The sequence below is a fragment of the Choloepus didactylus genome, chromosome 22 (assembly GCF_015220235.1).
Source record: "Choloepus didactylus isolate mChoDid1 chromosome 22, mChoDid1.pri, whole genome shotgun sequence".
Taxonomy (NCBI): Eukaryota; Metazoa; Chordata; class Mammalia; order Pilosa; family Megalonychidae; genus Choloepus; species Choloepus didactylus.
The window spans coordinates 13332952-13356738 of record NC_051328.1 but is presented as its reverse complement, the minus strand read 5'-3'; positions in this window follow the sequence as shown (position 1 = coordinate 13356738).

Here is a 23787-nt window from a genome sequence, read left to right as displayed (position 1 = left end):
CCCCCAGAAATCTATGGTTGACTTATTTTTGATAAGGCCCCCAAATCCACTGAATTGGGACAGAACAGTCTCTTTAACAAATGGAGCTGGGAGAACTGGATATCCATATCCATATCCAAAAGAATGAAAGAGGACCCCTACCTCACACCCTATACAAAAATTAACTCAAAGTAGATCAAAGACCTCAATATAAGAGACAGTGCCATAAAACTCTTAGAAGATAATATAGGGAAACATCTTCAAGATCTAGTAATAGGAGGTAGCTTCTTAGACCTTATACCCAAAACATAAGCAATGAATGAAAAAAATAGATAAAAGGGAACTCCTCAAAATCAAAAGCTTCTGTGCCTCAAAAGACTTTGTCAAAAAGGTGAAGAGGCAACCAACTCAATGGGAGAAAATATTTGGAAACAATATATCTGATAAGAGACTGATATACTGCATATATAAAGAAATCCTACAACTCAACGACAGTAGTACAAACAGCCCAATTATAAATTATAAAATTTACAATAGTACAAACAGCCCAATTATAAAATGGGCAAAATATATGAAAAGGCATTTTTCTGAAGAGGAAATACAAATGGCTACAACACACATGAAAAAACATGTTCATCTTCACTAGCTATCAGGAAAATGCAAATTAAAATCATAATGAGATCCCATCTCACCCCAATTAGAATGGCTGCCATTAAACAAACAGGAAACAACAAATGCTGGAGAGGATGTGGAGAAATTGGAACTCTTATTCATTGCTGATGGGACTGTATAATGGTACAGCCATGGTGGAAGACAGTTTGGCAGTTTCTCAGAAAACTGGATACCGAGTTACCCTACGATCCGGCAATTTCACTCCATGTTGTAACATGTATCAGAGCTTCATTTCCTTCTATGGCTGAATAGTGTTCAACTGTATGGGTATACCGCATTTTCTTTATCCATGATCTATTGATGGGCAATTGGCTTATTTCTTCCTTTTATCTTTTGTAAATAATACTGCTATGAACATTCATGTACAAGTTTTCATTTCAGTTCTATTGGGTATACACCTAGGAATGGAATTGCTGGGTTGTATGGTAATTCTATGTGTAACCTGTTGCGGAAATCAAATGGAATCTTACCTTTACTCTCCAGTAGGAAAAACAGGCAGAAGCCGAGGTGCTCGGGCTGAAGAGATCCCTTCTTGGCCTCCTGGATTCATGCCCCATGTATAAGCAGAAGAGTGGTTAGAACCCCAAGTTTCAGTGATCCAGAAATAACAATGTTCCAAATGCCACTGGCCAATTAGAAGACAGTGACAGCTGCAGAGAGCCACTTTCCTGCAGTCAGACATTGTGCTTTTAAGAGTTTATTTCACAAAAAGTGGAGGGTGCTAAGCTGCTATGCGTCTGCCATTCAGCCTTACCGGAAAGGAGACAAATACAAGAGTCATTTGACAGCGAGACCTTTCCACAAAGCAATTTCTGGGGCATTCCTGTGGCCCTCACCCTGTGTCCTCTGCCTAATATGAGAATTGAGACCCAGGATGACGTCAAGGGGCAGCCTGCCATCTGACGGCCTCTTCAGAAGGGAGGGAGGGGTGAGCCGCGTTTTAGGCTTCTTCATAAGACATTTGTCTTTGTGCTCATGGATGTTTTTCTGGAGTGAGCATGCACTTGTCTTGAAATAACAAAGGGGAAAAAAAGGTACCCATCTGGTGCCTTCTCTCCCTGTACTTCTGTCCCTGGAATAAATCTTCCCTCTCCCAACTTTGAGCCCATGCCTGTCCCTCTGTCCTGAGTGTCCTTCCCTTACTGGTATTTCAGGTCTCGAACATAACTTCCTAAGGCAGGCCTTCCCTGGCCCCAGGCGAGATTACATTCCCTTGATGTGCCCTCCCATAACCACTAAACTTCCAATCTTGTTCCGTCCACCCATCCTGCTTGTTAATGCTTAATTAATGGTTGTCTCCCCCACTGGATCTGAGCTCAAGGGGAACATGGGCCAGTCTGCCTGGCTCACTATTGTTTTCTCAATGCTTAGTCCAATGGCACCTATAGATTCTCAATAACTATTTATTGAATTGGCACAAAGATCATTAAATTGCATTTCTTGGATAACTCAGTGAAATGTACATTTCTCTGGCCATACTGCCATCCACCTCATCTCCCACCTTCCCATCTGCGCCTGGTTTCTGCTTGGGGATCCATATGTCCCTAACTTCTCCCTTGAACCAGCCACAGCGGAGGCAGCCACGGTAGAACAAGTCACCCAGGCTGCTAAAATGAGCCCACGTTATCCCTCTGACTGTGCGATTGGTTCAGAGATGGACATGTGACCTGGACCTGTCCAATCACAAGAGCCTCGGAACGTTTGCTGGGAATTCTGGGGGAAAAATCCCTTTCTCTGCCTTGCCTGCCGCCCATGTAGGAGGACACAGAAAACCCTGTGGTTGCTGTGGGGATGCCGAAGAGCACCAGACAAAACCGAAGCTTTGGAAGGCAGAAGGGAAGAGAGGAGCTGGCTTCCTGGAGCCCCTGTGAGTCCATCGATAAAGCCTCGCCTAAAGCCTGCCCTGCTCCTGGACTTTTCTGCTGCATGAGCCAATTAAGTCTCTTTACTGCTGAAGTCAATTGGAGTTGAGTTTTCAGTTAGTTGCAACCAAAAGATCTCCAAGTGGTGCTTTAGTTATGCGGACCACCTCCTCTGATGAAATCAGAAACAAAGAACCAATTATCACTATTGCAAAAATCTGTATATGCAGAATACAATTGTCTTGCTAAACTATATGCATGTCATTAAGATTCTTCACTTTAAAAAGGACTTGACGTTTAAAAATGATTAATTTTGTTAAACACCAAGCTACCCTTATATCTATAAAGATTAAATTGAATGTGTCAGGAATACAGCTGTTGATTCAAGGGAAGTATACCTATCACCTGAGGATTGTGGTCAGGATCCACGCTCACCCATAGGACATCTTGGGGAATTAGAAGAGGGTACCCCTCTAAATGAAAGTATCCCCTGGTCGGTGGGTGGGGCACTGACTGGGTTTTAGCTGTACCTGTGCAGTGAAAGATCTGCACCCCCATATACAGACCCTGCCTGGAACGCTAACAAATGAAATGGAAGATTTTTTATTTTAATGTGGGATTGATTAGAAGTATTTTTCAGTGTAAACCCAGGTTAAAGTGTTTTTGTGTTTTGTTTTGTGTTGTTTTTTCCAAAATAGATGTGTTTGGAATATGTTCCCATAGATTATGCTAAATTTAAGTTTTTCACATATAGGGATAATATTTTTGGATATTCTCTTATTGACAAACAAGTTTCTTCCCAAACACCCCCACACTCCTGTTCCCCGTCAGCCATATTCAGTCCCAGGGCAGGGGGAGGGGGCAGAGCAGGGCAAACGCCACCTCAGGGAACAGGAGGGTAAGCTATGGGGACTTTCTTGTCAGACAGGAAGATGTGGAATCCCACGCCCTTCACTGGAAAAAGCGGTAGAGGAAATGGTAAGCCACGGTCAGATATGTCAGTCATGGTTCACCGCAAATCTCAGAACAAGTGTCCTGTTAGCTAGGTTGAGGGAGAGTAAAAAGCAGCAGAGAGCTTTTGAGTTACAAAATTCTGGGGTGGGGGCGTTCCTGTCACATGAGGGGTGATCCATGGACAGTCGGAGTGGTGGGCAGAATGACAGTGTAAGGCAGGGAGAGCCCAGGTTAGCAGCCCCCTCCCCACTTGCAGCATGGAAGAGACCCAGCAAGTCCCACCTCCCTGGGGAATGAGAAAGTGGCAGATGGTGCAGGGCGGACAGACCAACTGGTGGACATGGATAAAGGGAGTCAGACCCCAGAGTGACTGGGGCGGGGGCTGAGTCCACTGAGCAGAGAGGCCGTCCAGCCCCAAACAGCCACGGGGACAGACCACAAGGTCAGGCAGCTAGAAGACAGAGGAGCCTTGGGAGGACTCAGAGGACATCGGGCACATGGGGAACCTCTTCTCCTCACTCCACGAGGTCATGGAAGCCCCTTCCTACAGCCAGATACCATCTGGGGGGAACAGGGAGTGAGGACCCACAGAAAGTTGGACTCTGCCATGGATGAAGATCTCCCAGACAAAAGGCTGGTTTAAACCGAGTGTCACTGTTAGTCAAACTAACTCACCGTCCACCACCACCACCGCCCCTCCCCTGGAACCTACCCAGAGAAAGGAGAAATAGTGTCAGTAATAAAGAACCAGCTGAAATATGGCGAGAGCAAATTGGCACATGTGATACACAAATACAAAAAACGGTGTCAGGTTATAGGGTGGATAACTCCTGCACTAGTGGTTCTCAGACTTGTGCTGTGCCGGAATCACCTGGAAGGCCTGTGAAAGCCCGATGGCTGGGACCCACCGCCCAGAGTTTCTGCCTCAGCTGGTAGGGGTGGGCTGAAATTTTGTAATTTCGACAAGCTCCCGGGTGATGCTGTGGTTCAGGTATCACACCTTGAGAAGTGCTGATCTACATTTCCAAATGGCACTGCCCTACTCTTTTTTTAAATTGTAGTAACTTATGTAACATACAATTTGTCATTTTAATCCTTTTAAAGTTACAATTCAATGGCATTAGTTAAAATGCTGTGCTACTAATAACCTCAAACATTACCAAAACTTTTCCATCATGCCAAACAGAAACTCTGTACCCATTAAGCAATAACACTCTCTCCCTGCTCCCCAAGCCCCTGGTAACCTCTAACCTACTTTCTGTAGCCTGCCCTATTTTTGCAGGTGTTGAGATTTTCTCAACCCTGTGGTTAGGCAAGGCCCACCTATAAGGATCTGATTCATCTATAAAATGGGCAGACAGGAGAGAACTGGCTGAATATTTGTAGGGTGGGTCCTCCAGTCCGCGGAGGGGTTGCAAAAGGGAGAACTGCATACTTCTGCAGGATCTCTGAAAGATTTTCACATTTTTTTTTCATTTTTATTGAGACTGTTCCGATACCATACAATTATCCAAAGATCCAAAGTGTACAATCACTTGCCCCTGGGTACCCTCATACAGCTGTGCATCCATCACACTTAATTTTTGTTCAATTTTTAGAAACTTTTCATTACTCCAGACAAGAAATAAAGTGAAAGATGGAAACAGAAAAAAAGAAAAGGAAACTCTAATCCTCCCCATCCCTAACCAACCCCCCTCAATTGTTGACTCCTAGTATTGCTATAGTACATTTGTTACTGTTTATGAAAAAAATGTTGAAATACTACTAACTGTAGTATATAGTTTGTAATAGGTATATAGTTCTTCCCTATATGCCCCTCTATTATTAACTTCTAATTGTATTGTCATACATTTGTTCTGGTTCGTGGAAGCGATTTCTAGTATTTGTACAGTTGATCATGGACATTGCCCACCATAGGATTCGTTTTATACATTCCCATCTTTTGACCTCCAACTTTCCTCTGGTGACATATATGACTCTGAGCTTCCCCTTTCCACCTCATTCACACACCATTCGGCACTGTTAGTTATTCTCACATCTTGCTACCAACACCCCTGTTCATTTCCAAACATTTAAGTTCATCCTAGTTGAACATTCTGCTCATACTAAGCAACCACTCCCCATTCTTAAACCTCGTCCTATATCTTGGTGCCTTATATTTCATGTCTATGAGTTTACATATTATAATTAATTCCTATCAGTGAGACCCTGCCATAATTGTCCTTATGTCTCTGGCTTATTTCACTCAGTATATTGCCCTTGAGGTTTTGTCATCAACCCATTTTTTTTTTAATATGGTTTTGTTCACTCACCATACATTCTATCCCAAGTAAATGATCGATGGTTCTCTGCATGGTCATACATTTAAGTGTTCACCACCTTCACCACTATCTATATAAGGGCATCTACATTTCTTCCTCAAGGCAGGAGGGAGAGTCAAAGAAGGTAGAAAGGCAAAAGAAAGAGGGAAAAAATGACAGCTAGGAAGCAGCAAAAGGAAAAATAACCTTAAATCAAAGTAGAATAAAGAATCAGACAATACCACCAATGTCAAGTGTCTAACATGCCTCTCCTATCCCCCCCTCTTACCTGCATTCACCTTGGTATATCACCTTTGTTACATGAAAGGAAGCATAATACAATGATTCTATTAGTTACAGTCTCTAGTTTATGCTGATTGCATCCCTCCCCCAATGCCTCCCCATTTTTAACACCTTGCAAGGTTGACATTTGCTTGTTCTCCCTCGTAAAACAACGTATTTGTACATTTTATCACAATTGTTGAATACTCTAGATTTCACCAAGTTACACAGTCCCAGTCTTTATCTTTCCTTCTTTCTTGTGGTGTCTCACATGCTCCCCACCTTCCTCTCTCATCCATATTCATAGTTATCTTTGTTCAGTGTACTTACATTGTTGTGCTACCACCTCCCAAAATTGTGTTCCAAACCACGCACTCCTGTCTTCTATCACCCTGTAGTGCTCCCTTTAGTATTTCCTGTAGGGCAGGTGTCTTGTTCACAAAGTCTCTCATTGTCTGTTTGTCAGAAAATATTTTGAGCTCTCCCTCATATTTGAAGGACAGCTTTGCTGCATATAGGATTCTTGGTTGGCAGTTTTTCTGTTTCAGTATCTTAAATATATCACACCACTTCCTTCTTGCCTCCATGGTTTCTGCTGAGAGATCCACACATAGTCTTATGAAGCTTCCTTTGTATGTAATGGATCGCTTTTCTCTTGCTGCTTTCAGGATTCTCTCTTTGTCTTTGACATTTGATTATTAAGTCTTGGCCGAGGCCTATTCATATCTCTTCTGTTTGGAGTATGCTGCGCTTCTTGGATCTGTAATTATATGTCTTTCATAAGACATGGGAAATTTTCATTAATTATTTCCTCTATTATTGCTTTTGCCCCTTTCCCTTCTCTTCTCCTTCTGGGACACGAATGATACGTACATTATTGTACTTTGTTTCATCCTTGAGTTCCCGGAGACGTTGCTCACATTTTTTCATTCTTTTCTCCATCTGGTCCTTTGCGTGTAGGCTCTCAGGTGTTTTGTTCTCCAGTTCCTGAGTGTTTTCTTCTGCCTCTTGAGATCTGCTGTTGTATGTTTCCATTGTGTCTTTCATCTCCTGTGTTGTGCCTTTCATTTCCATAGATTCTACTAGTTGTTTTTTTGAATTTTTGATTTCTGCCGTATATATGCCCAGTGTTTCCTTTACAGCCTCTATCTCTTTTGCAATATCTCCTCTAAACTTTTTGATTTGATTTAGCATTAGTTTAAATTCCTGTATCTCAGTTGAAGTGTACGTTTGTTCCTTTGACTGGGCCATAACTTTGTTTTTCTTAGTGTAGGTTGTAATTTTCTGTTGTCTAGGCGTGGTTTCCTTGGTTATCCAAATCAGGTTTTCCCAGACCAGAACAGGCTCAGGTCCCAGAGGGAAGAAATATTCGGTATCTGGTTTCCCTGCAGATGTGTCTTAGAAAATTGCTCCACCCTTTGATGCCTCAGGTCACTGTGCTTTTCTGCCCAGCAGGTGATGCCTGTTAGCCTATAATTCTTGACTGGTGTGAGGAGGTGTGGCCATGTTCCCCCAGGCTCTGGGGTCTGGTTCTGAATGGAAAGGGCCCCACCCCTTTCCTCAGATATTATGCTGTGTTCTCGGGCATTCCTCCCAATTCAGGTTGGTGTATGATGAGTGGATGGTCGCGTTTGTCACCCCGCAGTTATTCTGGATTATTTACTAGTTGTTTCTGGTTTTCTGTAGTTGTTCCAGGGGGACTACTTAGCTTCCACTCCTCTCTATGTTGCCATCTTGCCCCGCCCTCCCACATTTTAAATTAAAATAGGAGGTTGGAATTTCTTAGGGAGGGCAGAGAAGGAAGTGGGAGGAGGGTAGCTCATAGCATCTTATAGTGTTTGTACTAAGCCTAAAATGACCAGTTTAATCCTGGTTCAGAGAAGCAGCTCCCTCATCTGTCCTGCTCTGCCTCCAGTTTTCTGCTTCTCTTTGCCACCCCTCTTCATCGTACCTTAACTCCTATAGGAAAATAGAAGGAGCCATCTGTGAAAACTGTCTAGGAAGTTAGCATCCAACCCTCAGAGGTGCCCAGCCTTCTCTACCCACTGACTCTTCATTGAATAAAGGGGGGGGGGCATCAAAATTTCAATAAAGTTTTAACATTTTCAACAAATTGAGAAAGGCAAGCAGTTTTCTTTTAAAAAAGCAGCTCCCCCCCAAAACAGTGATTAGGAACCAGTGAAACTAGTTTGCTTTTGCACATGTTTCTCTTGCTGTTTATAAATGGCAGCCTGTCAACCTAGGAATCAACAGTGTAGAAACCTTTTTACATCAATTTTCTTAGTGCTTTGGCTGCCCTTTTGAGAAACTTGAATGTAGAATGTTGTAAGCAAGATCGCCACCTACTGGCTAACATGAGCATTGCTCGTGAGCACCAGTGTGGCATTTGATGGGGAGGCTGCTGGGGCAATAGGAATGTTTCTTACCAATACACTGGTTGGACTTTCCTGGGCGATGTATGGGCCATAATCTTTATGTGGTCACCTAAGGAAATGACCGACAGCTCAAAATGTACCTCGTTGAGGAAAAAATGTTCCCATGTCTGTTGAAACTGTCCTGGGATGCTTTATACCTCTGGGACAAAGTGTATTGTCCAAAATGACTGATGCTTCTCAAACTCACCTTCTTGTGAAATAGAAGCTCTAAAAATATTTCATTTAATTGATTTATGGGTTAACTTTTAAAGAGCAATGCAGCCCATTACTTTCCCCACAGAACACATAGTTTAGGGGGTGCCATAAGAATACTAGACCTCTTATTATAGGGAGAGGGACTTCAGGAGTGGCCAGTGCTCATCCAGCACCTCTTAGGCCTAGTACCGGGCTACAGGTTGTGAACCCAAGGCTGGAAGACAAGGATCCCTCCTCAAAGGCTGCACAGTCCGGAGTTTAGCTTATGTCTGTTCTATTTTGTTAAGCATGCCAAGTGACTAGCCTTTCTAGACCCTTCTTGCCACCCTGGGTGGGGGAAGCACCAATGCAATTGAGTAAGTCACTCCTTTTCTGATATATATTTTTCAAGAGCATCAGACAGATCTGGGTTCGGATCCCAGCTCCACTATTTATAAACCGTGTGACCTTGGTCAAGTGGTTTCACCTCTCTGGGCCTCGGCTTCCTCATCTTTAAAATGTGGACAATAAATTTTACCACATATGGTTGTTGTGAGGATTAAATGAGATGACATCCATTAAAGCATTTAGCAGAGTCTGACCCACAGTAAAAATAGTTGTTATAAGAAATGAAGCTCTGATACATGCTACAACATGGATGAACCTTGAAAATATTATTCTAAGTGAAAGAAGCCAAACACAAAAGGTCACATACTGTATGATTCCATCTTTATGGAATATCCAAAAATTGGTAAATCCATAGATGCCAGGCCCCACTGCAGATTAATTAAACCAGAGTCTCTGGAGGTGGGGTCAGGTATGGGCATGGTTCGGCTCCCCAGGTGATGGCACGGTGCAGCCCGAGGACCATTTGCAGGGCATGCACAGCTCATTTCTCAGACGAGACGCACTCAGCTCACACCTGGCCCTGTTCCATCCCTCACTCAAGTGTCCCTGTCTTCAGAATGTCTTCTTCAAGTGCCCCTGTGCACCTCTCTGCCCAGGTGGGTGGCATGCCCTCTCCCGTCAGTACTCAGAAAATCTTCTTCCAGAGGGTGCTCTGTATTCGAGGGTCTCCTTCCCTCTAGACCACAAGCTTTCTGGGGGCAGGCACCAGGCCTTCCTTATATCCCAGCACAGTCCGGCAGAGAGAGGAGCCAAAGAAATGTTGAGTGACTGAAAGAGTGAATGAATGAACGAGTGAGTGAGTGAATGAGGGGAAGCATGGTGTACCTGTCCCTTGTAGCATTTCTTCCACCTACTGAGCTTGCCGAGAGCTTTCATAACAGAACTTTTGAAGGATTCTTTGGGGAGTGGGACCCTCATTTGTCCTACAGGCCTATCCCTGCAAAATTAAGTGGCTTCAGTGCTGACAGGTGGAAGACATTTCAAACTTCTTGTCAAGTGTCTCATGCCATTCCGTTGAACATCCCTGCACCTTAGAATCACCTGGGGAGCTTTAAAATAATACCAATGTCCTGGCCCCATGCCCAGAGTCTGCTTTAATTGGCCTGTGGTGTTAAAAGCCCTCAGCTGATTCTAATGTGCAGCAAGGCTCACACATCACTGTATAACGTGCTTGTTTGCTGTTTTCTTGAATACTTTCATTTCTAAAAGTCCCATTCAGAAGTTGACCCTAAGTTTCCTGCGCATGGAAGCAGAAAGATGTTTAGGCACAACTATGGCAGAGGCCTTGAATTTGTTCTAGAACTGGGTGCCATTCCTTGAGTGTTACTGTCTTTCAGGACGAGACAGCCCCTGGGGGAGATGATTTGCTGTCACTGTCCCCTGGCTAAAGGAGGCTGTCCCCAGCTGCTGTAGCAACAGCTTGTTTTGTTGATGTAGCTTAAAGCTGATGAAGTGAGAAATATTTAGGGACTTGTAAAAGCTGGAGGTTGTGTTTCTTTCCTCTTCTATAAATCAACAGAAAGAGCAATGTGAAGTCAACCTCATAACCTGCCATTCCAAGCATTTCATATTCACTTAGACAACACAGTCTATTTTAAAAACACAACATGTTTCATATTATAGCTAAAAGAGTTTTAACTCCATATGTTTGTTTTGTTAAAATTATTATACCTTGCTGTTGAATTAACAAAAATATCAGCTCTCCTTTGCCTTGTTTTAGTTAAATAAGTAAATATTTGTTGTTTTGGGTGATATTTTGCTGGTAGTATTTTTGTTTCTCTTAATGCAATGTGACTAAAAAAAAAAAATCCCTTAAATATTCATGGCCAATTCTTAAACTAAATATGGTCTCTGCCCATTGAAGTCACAGATTTTGGTTTCCTTTAGCTTGACTGGTAAACATAGACCTCCACTGGCTTTTATTTGTGGCTACAAGTGTTTTATGTATAGCATACAGCTTTCTTAAATGAAGAGTTATCTCAGAATTGTAGAAAAATGTACTAAGGTTGTGTTAAAGAGCAACTTTTCATAATTTTTCCTTCCTTCCTATTCTTTGCCTATGCCTGTTCTCTTATCCAGAGGGGACAATTCAATTGACTGTCTAACTAATAATGTGATACCACTTCACATCCACTAAGATGGCTAGACATAACGAGTGTTGATGAGGATGTGGAGAAATTGGAACCCTCCTAAACTGGCAGACAGGAATGTAAAATGGTGTAGTCATTTTACATTCCCAACATACAGTTGGGCCGTTCTTCAGAATGTTAAACATTGAGTTACCATGTGACCCCCTAATGCCCCTCACAGGTATATGTGAAAAGGGAAATGTATCAGAAGTGAAAACGTGTGCATTAAAAACTTGTACAAAAATGTTTGCAGCAGAATTATTCATAATGGCCCCAAAGTGGAAGCAACCTATCTGTCTGTCAAATGATGAATGAATAAACAAAAGGTGGTATATCCATAAAACAGAATATATCTGGCTATAAAAAGGAGGCAAGTACTGATACATGGGCAAACAAATGCAGGTGCACACATGTTCCTGGCAGTGTGATTCACAATAGCCCAAAGGTGGAGGTTAAATGTCCATCCATGGATGAATGGAGAAACAAACTGTGGTCTGTCCACCCAATGGAATGTTCCTCAGCACAAGAAGGAATGAAGTCCTGATACATGCTACAACATGGATGAACCTTGAAGACCTTATGCTGAGTGAAAGTAGCCAGTCATCAAAGAGACCATGTATTGTATGATTTCCATATACATGAGGTGTCCAGAGTAGGGAAATCCATACAGACAGTAGCTTAGTGGGTGCTTAGGGCTGAGGGTTTGCGGGGCAGGTGGTGAGAAGGGAGCGACTGTCAATGGATATGGGGTTTCTTTACGGGGTGATGAAAATTTTCTAAAATTGAATAAGTGATAGTTGTACAAGTCCATGTATTTACTAAAAATCACTGAATTTTACACCTCAAATGGGTAAATTTTATGGTATGTGATCTGTCTCCATAAAACTGTTTTTTTTTAAAAAGCAACAAAAGCACTTAATGGCCAATCTGAGCTCTGAATAAGCCTCAGTGTGATATTTATTGCTTTGTAACTTTAACTGTTTTACATAGCTAGAATGTTTGACTCTCGGGATTTATTAAAATGGGTGTCTCACTGCAGGGAGTTCCCAAAGGAAAACTGATGTACATCTTCCCTGCTTCTTCGTCTAACTTGGTGTGCTGGTTTGGATGTATTATGTCCCCCAAAAAGCCATGTTCTTTAATGCAATCTTGTGGGAGCAGATGTATTAGTGTTGATTCGGTTGGAATCCTTTGATTGAGTGCCTCCATGGAGATGTGACTCAATCAACGGTGAATGAAATGTTTGATTGGATTATTTCCATGGAGATATGGACCTCGCCCATTCAGTCTGCATCTTGATTTAATCACTGGACTCCTATAAAAGAACTCACAAACAGAAGGACCTCAGAACAGCTGAGACAGACATTTTGCTGCTGCAGCCAAGAGAGACATTTTGGAGATGGCCATTGAAAGTAGATATCTGCTAGTCCAGAGTTTGCCTGGGAGAAACTAAGAGGACACCCCCAGACGCCTAGAGAGGAATATCCTGGGAGAAAGCCATTTTGAAATCAGAACCTCAGAGCAAACACCAGCCACGTGCCTGTGCCTTCCCAGCTAACAGAGGTTTTCCAGATTCCACTGGCCTTCCTTAGGTGAAGGTATACTTGTGCTGATGCCTTAATTTGGACATTTTCATGGCCTTCAGACCGTAACTTTGTAAGCAAATAAACCCCCTTTATAAAAGCCAATCCATTTCTGATATTTAGCAAACCAGAACCTTGGTTTTCTGATGCTTTTTTTTTTTCTTGTTCAGTAAGGAGTGTTTTAAGGCTAGACACTTCCCGTAGAGTACAAATGGTTGAATAATAATCATAATTAGAATAATAATCATTTATTATTCCAATTTTTATTATTAGAGAAGTTGTAGGTTAACGTAAAAATGCAGAAAGTAGAGAGTTCCCATAGCCCCCCACCCCCAAATACAGTTTTCCCTATTAGTAACACTTTGCATTAGTGTGGTACTTTGTTACAATTGATGAAACACTATCAAATGGGTGACTTTTTGCTCCTACTTTTGAATTTATTTCTAGGTTCAATTTATTATGATCAGAGAATGTGATCTGTACTATTTCTAATTTGTTGCGTATAATGGGTTTTCTTTGTGGACAATTTTTATAACTTTCTCCATTCATGCTTGAAAAGAAGCTACTCTTTTCAGAGAACAGAGTTTAGAATATTTAGGAATTAACGTTATTCTTATCTTTCATAGTCTTACTTTTCTTTTCTCTACCTAGTCTAATAAGAACCAAAATAAGCAGGAAAATTTTTACCTCCACTTTTGCATTTCTGTTGATTTTCCTTGGTTATTTGCTGCAAAAGTTCTCTACATATATAACAGGATGCTGAAATGGGACTCCCTCATTTCAGCTTCAGCTGAGGCCCCAAAGTGGGGTGAGATCAATGCAACAGATGCCAGAAAACCCCATCCCCTAAAGGGGGGGACAGGAGTGTCTGTGCAAGACATGCTGAGAGGCTGCAAAAGTGTCCAGTGTAAAAAATACACTTTAACCCCACAATTAGGATTAAATGTGCATTTAATGTGTATTAAATGTGTATTTAAATAAAATATAACAGTAATTTATAGTAGGTTCATATGATAGAATTTTATGCTATTGTTAAAAGTTGTACTTTTGAAAAATAATTATCTGGAAAAAAAGATCATAACATAAAGCAGAAAAATGCAGGACACAAAAGTACATTTATATATTAAAAAGCAACAAAAAGTCTCAATATACAAACATATATTAATTCTAATTTGATCAAATAAAATTCACATAAGTACATATAGACACACACACACCACAGGAAAGAAATACCCTATTGAGATTTCAGGTACTTTTTTTTTCCATCTCTTTTCTGAATTTCATAAATTTTCTACAATCAATGTATTTTGTTTTCTTTTCTAATTGTCATTTTTATAATTAGAAAAAAAGCAGTTTTTTCAAGGTAATTCAAATGCCCAAATAATCACCTGCTTCCCAACTTAAGACCAATATGAATAAGTCCCAGAGGAGGGAGGGGGCCAGTGGCCCCGCCTCAGGAGCAGGCAGTTTTCACAACAGGTCCTAGCACTTGTCTTCCCGGCAACCAGAGTGTCCTGATGTGCAAATGTGGCCTCCTTTGTTCTTGGATATTCCCTTGCAGCTGGTGCTGGGACGAGTGCAGTAGGTCTAGTTTGACGTTGAATCAAGGCACAGAAATTCGGTTGCCATAGACACAGAGGATGGGAATGATGTTACTGTTGCCATTTGTCTCACGAGCTGGTTAAAACTGACCTTTAAAACCCGATCTTAATTATCTTCACTGCCAAAACAGGCCCCAGGGACATGCAGCAGTGAATTCATATTTTGACAACCACTTCCTTCTTTCTTCATCATTACAACTTTTTTTTTCTTGGTCTGCCGTTGAATCTGCACTAGGCTTCTCAAATTGCACATTTTCCAAATCCACATATGGCAAAACTCTTTATTTGTGCTCTGCTTTCTCCTGAGAGGAGCAAGATGACAACCCAGGAAGAAGGTGGCCTAGTTCCCTCTCTCTGTCCCTCCCCGCCAGAGGGATTGGGATCTACTGTCAGGGGAGAACTGGTGGGGGTAAGGCTGGAGGTTGTAATGATCCAAGGCTCCCCGACTCCTTCCTGTTCCTCTCACTCAACACAGCAGCACCCTGTTTTATAAATGCTCTGGGAAAAAAATTCTATAAGTTTGCTGTGGTTTAAAAAATCTTTAGTCTCCTCAAGGATCATGCAACGTATCAGCCGTGCACCCAAGCTGCAGCTGCACGTCCCTGTGCACACGGCAGAGGCACCCCACCAGAGCTTCAGCTGCTCCATGAGCAGTTGAACACACATCTTCAGTCACTGAACAAATGTCCTGGAAACTGAGGACACAGCAGTAAACAAAACAGTTGAGAAGCTAGGTTTTACGTGGGAGGCAGGCAGAATTCCCTCAGCATTAGGTGCTGTGAGGGAAGACCTCGGGGTGTCATGAGAGCCTATTTCTGATCTCCAGGGTGAGGGGGGCAGAGGTGCAGGGGGGAGCAGGGTTCAGGCAAGTCTCCCCAAGGAAGTGGCATTTAAGATCTGAAAAATAGCATCCCAGAGTTTCTGTGTGGGAGATGATTTGGGACAGTATTGATGTTACAACAGGAGGTTGGAGGCTGTGTATTGTTGAGAAAATGAGAATTGCTCATGTCAGAGAAGGGGAGGTGATGGGTAAGAATCCCCCACACATCCCTTTATGAGGCTGCCAAAGGGAACAGCAGTGCAAAGGCCCCGAGGTTCACCCCCTAATGGGGCATTTGGATAAAAGATCTAAACCCAAGTGGTTATCATAGTAAGCCAGTGGCTCTCAAACATTTTGGTCTCGGGATCCCTTTACTTTATAAAAATTACTGAGGGATCCAAGACCATTTATGTGGATTAGATCTCCTAAAAATAAATTACCTATTAGACATTAAAATTGACCAAAATGTTGTTGTTTGTGCCAGTTTGAATGTACTATGTTGCCCCAAATGCCATTATCTTTGATGTAATCTTGTGTGGACAGACCTATCAGTGTTAATTAGATTGCAATGCTCTGAGTGTTTCCATGGAGATGCAACCCACCCAACTGTGGATGATGACTCTGATTGGATAATTTCCATGGGGGTGTTGGCCTGCCCATTCAGGGTGCGTCTGAGTTAAATTACTGGAGCACTATATAAGCTGAAGGAGCAAGCTTGCTACAGCCAAGAGGGACACTTTGAAGAATGCACAGAAGCTGAGAGAGTAGCTGCAGATGAGAAATACTTCGAAGACAGTCGTAGAAAGCAGACTTTTGCTCCAGAGAAGCTAAGAGAGGACAAACGCCACAAGAGCAACTGACAGTGACATTTTTGAGGAACTGCAGCCTAGAGAGGAATGTCCTGGGAGAAAGCCATTTTGAACCCAGAACTTTGGAGCAGATGCCAGCCACATGCCTTCCCAAGCTAACAGAGGTTTTCCAGACACCATTGACAATCCTCCAGTGAAGGTTCCCTGATTGTTGATGTGTTACCTTGGACACTTTATGGCCTAAAGACTATAACTGTGAAACCAAATAAACCCCCTTTTATAAAACCCAATCCATTTCTGGTGTTTTGCATTCTGGCAGTATTAGCAAACTAGAACACTGTTTATTAATTCTTTAAAAATAATAAACCTATTATTTTAATATAAATAACATTTTGGTGGGAAAAAAAGCAACAATAAAAGATATGCAGGATAGAATGAGACAGTCTAACATATATCTATTTGAAGTCCCAAAAGTAAAGAACAGAGAGCCTGAAGAAAAGACAATCTGTGAAAAGATAATGGCTGAAAGATTTCCAGAACCTATTAAACATAAATCCCCATATCCCAAATAGGATAAATAAAAAGAAATGCATGTTTCAACTCATTATAATGAAACTGTAGTATGCCAAAAACAAAAGAAGTTCTTCAAAGTGGCCAGAGAGAAAGGAGAGATAAAGAAACAAGTTATATTTAGGATAGATTTCTCAAAAACAGTGGCACCCTGGAGACACAGGAAGAATATCTTTAAAGAATATCTTCAAAAAACTGAGAGAAAACAGCTCTCAACCTAGAATTGCGTAGCCATCAAAACTATTTTTAAAAAAGAAGGATGTAAAGCTGTGAGACACGCCACAAGGTGAATGGATCCTGTAGACAGCATTTTGAGTGAAGTACGCCAGAAACCAAGACAAACACTATAATGCCTCACCAACATGGACTAACTACAATGCATAAAGTCAGAATTGAATCTTAGAGCACAGCCTAACAAGGAAATGCTTATAATTGTGCTTAAGGGTCTCCCCCTGAGTGCCTCTTTGTTGCTCAGATGTGGCCCTCTTTCTCTCTAACTAAGCCACCTTGGCAGGTGATCTCACTGCCCTCCCCGCTATGTGGGACCTGACTCCAAGGGTGTAAATCTCGCTGGCAACACAGGGTATGACTCCCAGGGATGAATCTGGACCCGGCATCGTGGGATTGACAACATATTCTTAACCAAAAGGAGGATGTGAAATGAAATGAAATAAAGCTTCAGTGGCTGAGAGATTTCAAATGGAGTCGAGAGGTCACTCTGGTAGACACTCTTACGCACTATATATATACAACACTTTTTAGGTTTTAATGTACTGGAATAGCTAGAAGTAAATACCTGAAACTACCAAACTCCAACCCTGTAGCCTTGACTCTGGAAGATGATTGTATAACAGTGTAGTTTACAAGGGGTGACAGTATGATTGTGAAAACCTTGTGGATCGCACTCCCTTTATCCAGTGTATGGATGGATGAGTAGAAGAATGGGGACAAAGACTGAATGAAAAATAGGGTGGAATGGGGGGAGTGATTTGGGTGTTCTTTTTTACTTTTATTTCTTATTCTTATTCTTTCTGGTGTAAGGAAAGTGGCCAAAAATAGATCGGGGTGATGAAGGCATAACTACGTGATGGTACTTGAACAGTTGATTATACACCATGGATGACTATATGGTATGTGAATATATCTCATTAAAACTGAATTTAATTTAAAAAAAGAAGGATGTAAAAAAAGACAGACTGGCAAAAACTGAGAGCATTTTCCATCAAGAGACCTATACTAAAGGAAGTTCTAAAGAATGTTCTTTGGGGAAAACATACCAGATACAGATACAAGGTCTGAGATACATGAAGAAATAGGAGTATGAAGGGAAATGGTTGCTTTTTGATGATTCTGAAGTGAAAGTTACTGAAGAGAAGGACTTTTTGAATTCTCTTTCCCCTTCTACATCTCCTACATCTACTCCTTACTTGCTATTTTATAAGAAATTGTAGAATGAGTGTATTTTCCTTGTGTATATATTAAACAGACATGGACAAACATTGGTAAATGTAATTACAGTAAAGAGTTGTTAGCTTATCTTTGGAAGCTACTGGAATTATTGGTCTCTCTAGGTTTTTATATAAATAGTGAAATTTGAATTACTAAAAACCATGTTAATTTTTAGAATTCACTTTTTTTACTAGAGATTAGTGATGCATTAGCTTCTGGGAACAAACTTGTATAGATTCTGAAATGAATTATCCAAAATGGAAGCATTAAACACTTTCGAATTTACGCCTATCTTTTGTGTTTCCTTTTTAAAATAAAGTGCTTGACCTCCTCCCGAATGCCTCTTTGTTGCTCAGATGTGGACCTCTCTCTCTACCTAAGCCAACTTGAAAGGTGAAATCACTGCCCTCCCCGCTACGTGGGATCAGACACCCAGGGGAGTGAATCTCCCTGGCAACATGGAATATGACTTCTGGGGAAGAATGTAGACCCGGCATCGTGGGACGGAGAACATCTTCTTAACCAAAAGGGGGATGTGAAAGGAAATGAAATAAGCTTCAGTGGCAGAGAGATTCCAAAAGGAGCCGAGAGGTCACTCTGGTGGGCACTCTTACGCGCACTTTAGACAACCCTTTTTAGGTTCTAATGAATTGGAGTAGCTGGTAGTGGATACCTGAAACTGTCAAACTACAACCCAGAACCCATGAATCTTGAAGACAATTGTATAAAAATGTGGCTTATGAGAGGGGACAGTGGGATTGGGGGGGCCATTGGGATCACACTCCCGTTTGTCTAGTTTGTGGATGGATGAGTGGAAAGGTGGGGGAAGGAAACAAACAAACAGACAAGGGCGCCCAGTGTTCTTTTTTACTTTAGTTGCTCTTTTTCACTTTAATTATTATTCTGGTTATTTTTGTGTGTGTGGTAATGAGGGTGTCGGGGATTGATTTTGGTAATGAATGTACAACTATGTAATGGTACTGTGAACAATCAAATGTACGATTTGTTTTGTATGACTGCGTGGTATGTGAATATATCTCAATAAAATGAATTAAAAAAATAAAAAATAAAGTGCTTGTATTTGTATTCTCCATATTTTGGAGTAATTATCCACATGATGTTTATAGGTCCTGTGGCTTTTCAGTGAAGCAGCAGAAGCTCATTCAGTACATTTAGTTTTATAACACAGATGAGAGGCCAAAACTTTGATGGGCTGTATCAGAGGCACAGAGAGTCTAGATGTGTGTATTCACAATGGTGTTCATTTTGTGCCTTGAAATACTTTTAAAGTGTCTCAGAAAACCTGGACAGTCCCCTCCTATCTTTAGAAGAATTTTATATGTATTTATGAAGATGATTCTGTACTCTAGTAAGCTAATCTTTTTGGGCATGGACTAATTTGTATCTCTTCATAGTCATATTCTGCATGATCTGTATATAATACATCAAACTTACAGTTGTGACCTTAAATTTAACTTTTTTTAAAAACCGGGAGGTCAATAAAATTTGAACAGCTTAACTACGTATACAAAGAATATGTGTCTGTATAGACTGATAGAAAATAAACACGAACAATTACATTTGATAATGCTTACTACTTTCTGACAGTGGCAGTAAAGAATTTTTCAAATAGGATTTGTGCTTGGTCCATCCAAGTTGTCATGCTTGAAAGTTTACAATAAAAATTGTCACATCTTGGTTGACATTTAAAGTAGACATCTAACTTTATGGAATCCAAACTAGGAGAACTTCATGCTTGGGTACACATAAAAACTTGGTTAAATTTTCATTATAAATAGAGTACACTAAATTGTAAATGACCAATTATCTTATGACTTGTTCAAGGAAATTGTTGGTACTAAGAATATTTCTTAAAAATGATTTTAAGTATGTAAATGCAATTAGAATAATACTGTTATACTCTTTCAACAAATACCATTGCCTTGGAACAAATACATTAGTTACATGGTTAAAAAAAAAAAATCAACCAATAAAAGCAGGCATAGTTATATGAATATCAGGAAACTTTAATACAAAAGGTATTATTAGGGATATGGAGGGTCATAAAAAGCTCAATTCACCAGGAAGATATAAGAATTTTAAGATTGTATATCTAATGAAATACCCTCAAAAGATATAAAGCAAAGTTACCATATCTATGGGGAGAAATTGATAATTGGCACCTTTCTTAATTATTCATAGGTCCAGCAGACAAAAACCAAGAAAGATAAAGAAGATTTGAACAGCACAATCAACAAGCTGGTATACAAATGACACATTTTCCTCAAGCTCACATGGAAGAGTTACAAAAATTCTAATCACATACTAGGCCAAAAAACAAGTCTCAGAGATTTTGTAGAATCAGTATTACATAAATCACATTCTCAAACCGATTAGGTTAGCATCTATCAAAAAGGTGAGTAAAAACCCACAGCTAATATCATGTTCAATGACAAAAGACTGAAAGCTTTCCTTCTAAGATCAGGAACAAAACAAAGATGTCCATCGTCACCACCATTATTCAACATTGTACTGGAAGTTCTAGCCAGAGCAATTAGACAAAAATAAATAAAAGGCATCCAAATTGAAAAGGAAGAACTAAAGCTTTCCCTATTTGCAGATGACATGAATCTATATACAGAAAATCCTGAAAACCCCCCAACAAAGCTCCTAGAGCTAATAAATGAATTCAGCAAAGTGGCAGGGTACAAGATCAACACAAAATCAGTAGTGTTTTTGCACACTAGTAATAAACAATTGGAAAAAGAAAACAAGAAGAAAATTCTATTTACAATAGCAACTAAAAGAATCAAATATCTAGAAATGAATCTAACCAAGGATGCAAGGGACTTGTACACAGAAAACAACAGAACATTGCTAAAAGAAATCAAAGAAGGCCTAAGTAAGTGGAAGGACATTCTGTGTTTTTGGATTGGAAGACTCAATATTGTTAAAATGTCAATTCTAACTGAAACTTCATATGTGTGTGTGTATATACATATACATATACATATATATATATACATATATACATATATATATATATATATATATATATATATATATATATTTTTTTTTTTTTTTGCATGCTGGGGTGTTGGAGTGACCCAAAGTAGGCTAATGACATGGTAGAACTGTAGCCTATAGTATCCCTTGGGATTTGCTCTATAGCTGCTCGCTGAATTGTGCCTTGAAGGCCTTCACTTTTCTGTATATAACTCGTATTACATAATAAGGAAAGAACAGAAACTGTGGAACTGTAATCCATAACAATTTTTGAAATTACCTATATGACTGCTTGTTGAGCTGTATATCAAGAGATGATACCTTTCTGTATGTATGTTATATTTTACAATAATGGAAATGGCTGAAGTTGTGGAACTGTGACCCATGACATTCTTTGAAATGTGCTCTCTAACTACTGTGAAATTGTACTTTGAAAGTTATCACTGTTATGTATACATGTTAAAGTTCACAATAAAAAAAAAGATGTCAATTCTACCCAAAGCGATTTACAGATTCAACACACTCTCAATCAAAATTCCAAAAGCCTTCCTTGCAGAAATGGAAAAGCCAATCATCAAATTTATACAGAAGAGTAAGGGGCCCTGAATAGCCAAAAGCCATCTTGAACAAGAAGAATGAAGTTAGAGGACTCACACTTCCTGATCTTAAAGCGTATTACAAAGCAACAGTAATCAAACAGCATGGTACTGGCACAAGGACAGACACATAGACCAATGCAATCTAACTGAGAGTTCAGAACTCAATCCTCACATCTATGGCCAACTGATTTTTGACAAGGGGGCAAAGACCACTCAATTGGGAAAAAAAAAGTGTCTTCAACAAACAGTGCTGGGAAAACAGGATCTCCATTTGCAAAAGTTGAAGGTAGACCTCTACCTTACACCATATACAAAAATTAACTCAAAATGGACCAAAGACCTAAATATAAGAGCCAGAACTATGAACTCCTAAATGTAGGGACACATTTTCAGGACTTTGTGTTAGGCAATGGTTTCTTAGACTTTACACCCAAAGCACAAGCAGCAAAAGAAAAATAGATAAATGAGACCTTCTCAAAATTAAAACTTTGTTTTTCAAAGGACTTTATCATGAAAGCAAAACAACAACCTCCACAATGGGAGAAAATATTTGGAAACCGCATATCCAATAAGGGTTTAATATCCAGAATATATGGAGAAATCCTACAACTCAACCATAAAAAGACAACCCAATTTAAAAATTAGCAAAAGACTTCAATAAACATTTCTCCAAAAAAGATAGGCAAATGGCCAAAAAGCTCAACATCATTAGTCATTAGGGAAATGCAAATAAAAGCCACAATAGGATGCCATTTCACACCCACTAGAAAGGCTCCACTATTTAAAAAATGAAAAAATTACAAATGTTTGAAAGGAGTGGAGAAATAGGAGCACTCATTCATTGCTGGTAGGAATGGACAATGCTGCAGCCACTGTAGAAGACCGTTCGGCAGTTCCTCAGAACAATCTCACTGCTAGGAATAGACCCAAAAGAATTGAAAGCAAAGACTTGAACAGATATTTGCACACTGATGTTCACGGTAGCATTATTCACAATTGCCAAAATACGGAAGGATCTCGAGAGTTCCTCAATCAATGAATGGATAAATAATATGTATATGGTGTGTGTGTATATATATATACATATATACATATATATATATATGATGGAAGTTCTGATACATGCAACAATATGGATGAACCCTGAAGACATCATGTTGAGTGAAATAATTCCAACACAAAAGGACAAATATTTAATGATCTCCCTGATACGAAATAATTAGAATAAGCAAACTCATAGAGTCAGATTCTGGAATATAGGTTACCAGGGGATGGAGTGGGGTTAGAAAATGGGGAGTTAAGACTTAACATGTACAGAGTTTTTATTGGGGATAATGAAAAAGTTTTGGTAATAGATGGTGATGATGAAAGCACAACACTGTGAATGTAATTAACATATATTTGAATGTGGTTAAAAAGGAGAAATCTTAAGTTGTTTATATGCTACTAGAATAAAAGTTTTAAAAAAAGAGATTAGTAAAAATACCCCTATATATGAAATTTTAAAACACACTTCTAAGTAGTTCAAGAGTCAGAAAAGGATTGTAATGGAAATTTTAAAATCCTTAGAAGTGAGTGATAAGGAAAGTAAAACCTATCAAAACTTAAGAGATACCGAGAAAGAAGAACTTAAAGGGAAACACAGAGCCCTAAATGCTTAGGATCGTTAAAAATTAATGGTCTAAATGTCCAGCTTTACATTTTAGAAAAAGAACACAGAATAAATCCAAAGAAGGTAGAAGAAAACAAATGATAAAGATAAGGGCAGAAAGCAATAAATTAGAAAACATAGATACAAAAAGAATATCAACAAAGAAAAATGTTTATCCTGAAAACACCAATAAAATGGAACTCTGGGGAAACTGATAAAAAATAAAGACAGAGACATGAACAAACAATACTAGGAATGAGGAGAAAAGGATGTTAATTTTTACAATAGAGATTGAAAAGATAGTGATTACTAAGGCCTTATGCCAATACATTTTAAAACAAACAAAATGGAAAAGTTTCTAGAATAGTAAAATTTGCTAAAGATGTCTCAAGATAAAAAGCCTGTATAGCCCTAGAAGTACTAAAAATGTGAAGCTGTGGTTAGAAATCTCTCCACAGTTTTCAAATGAGTTCTGCAAACTTTCAAAGAACAGACCATTCCATC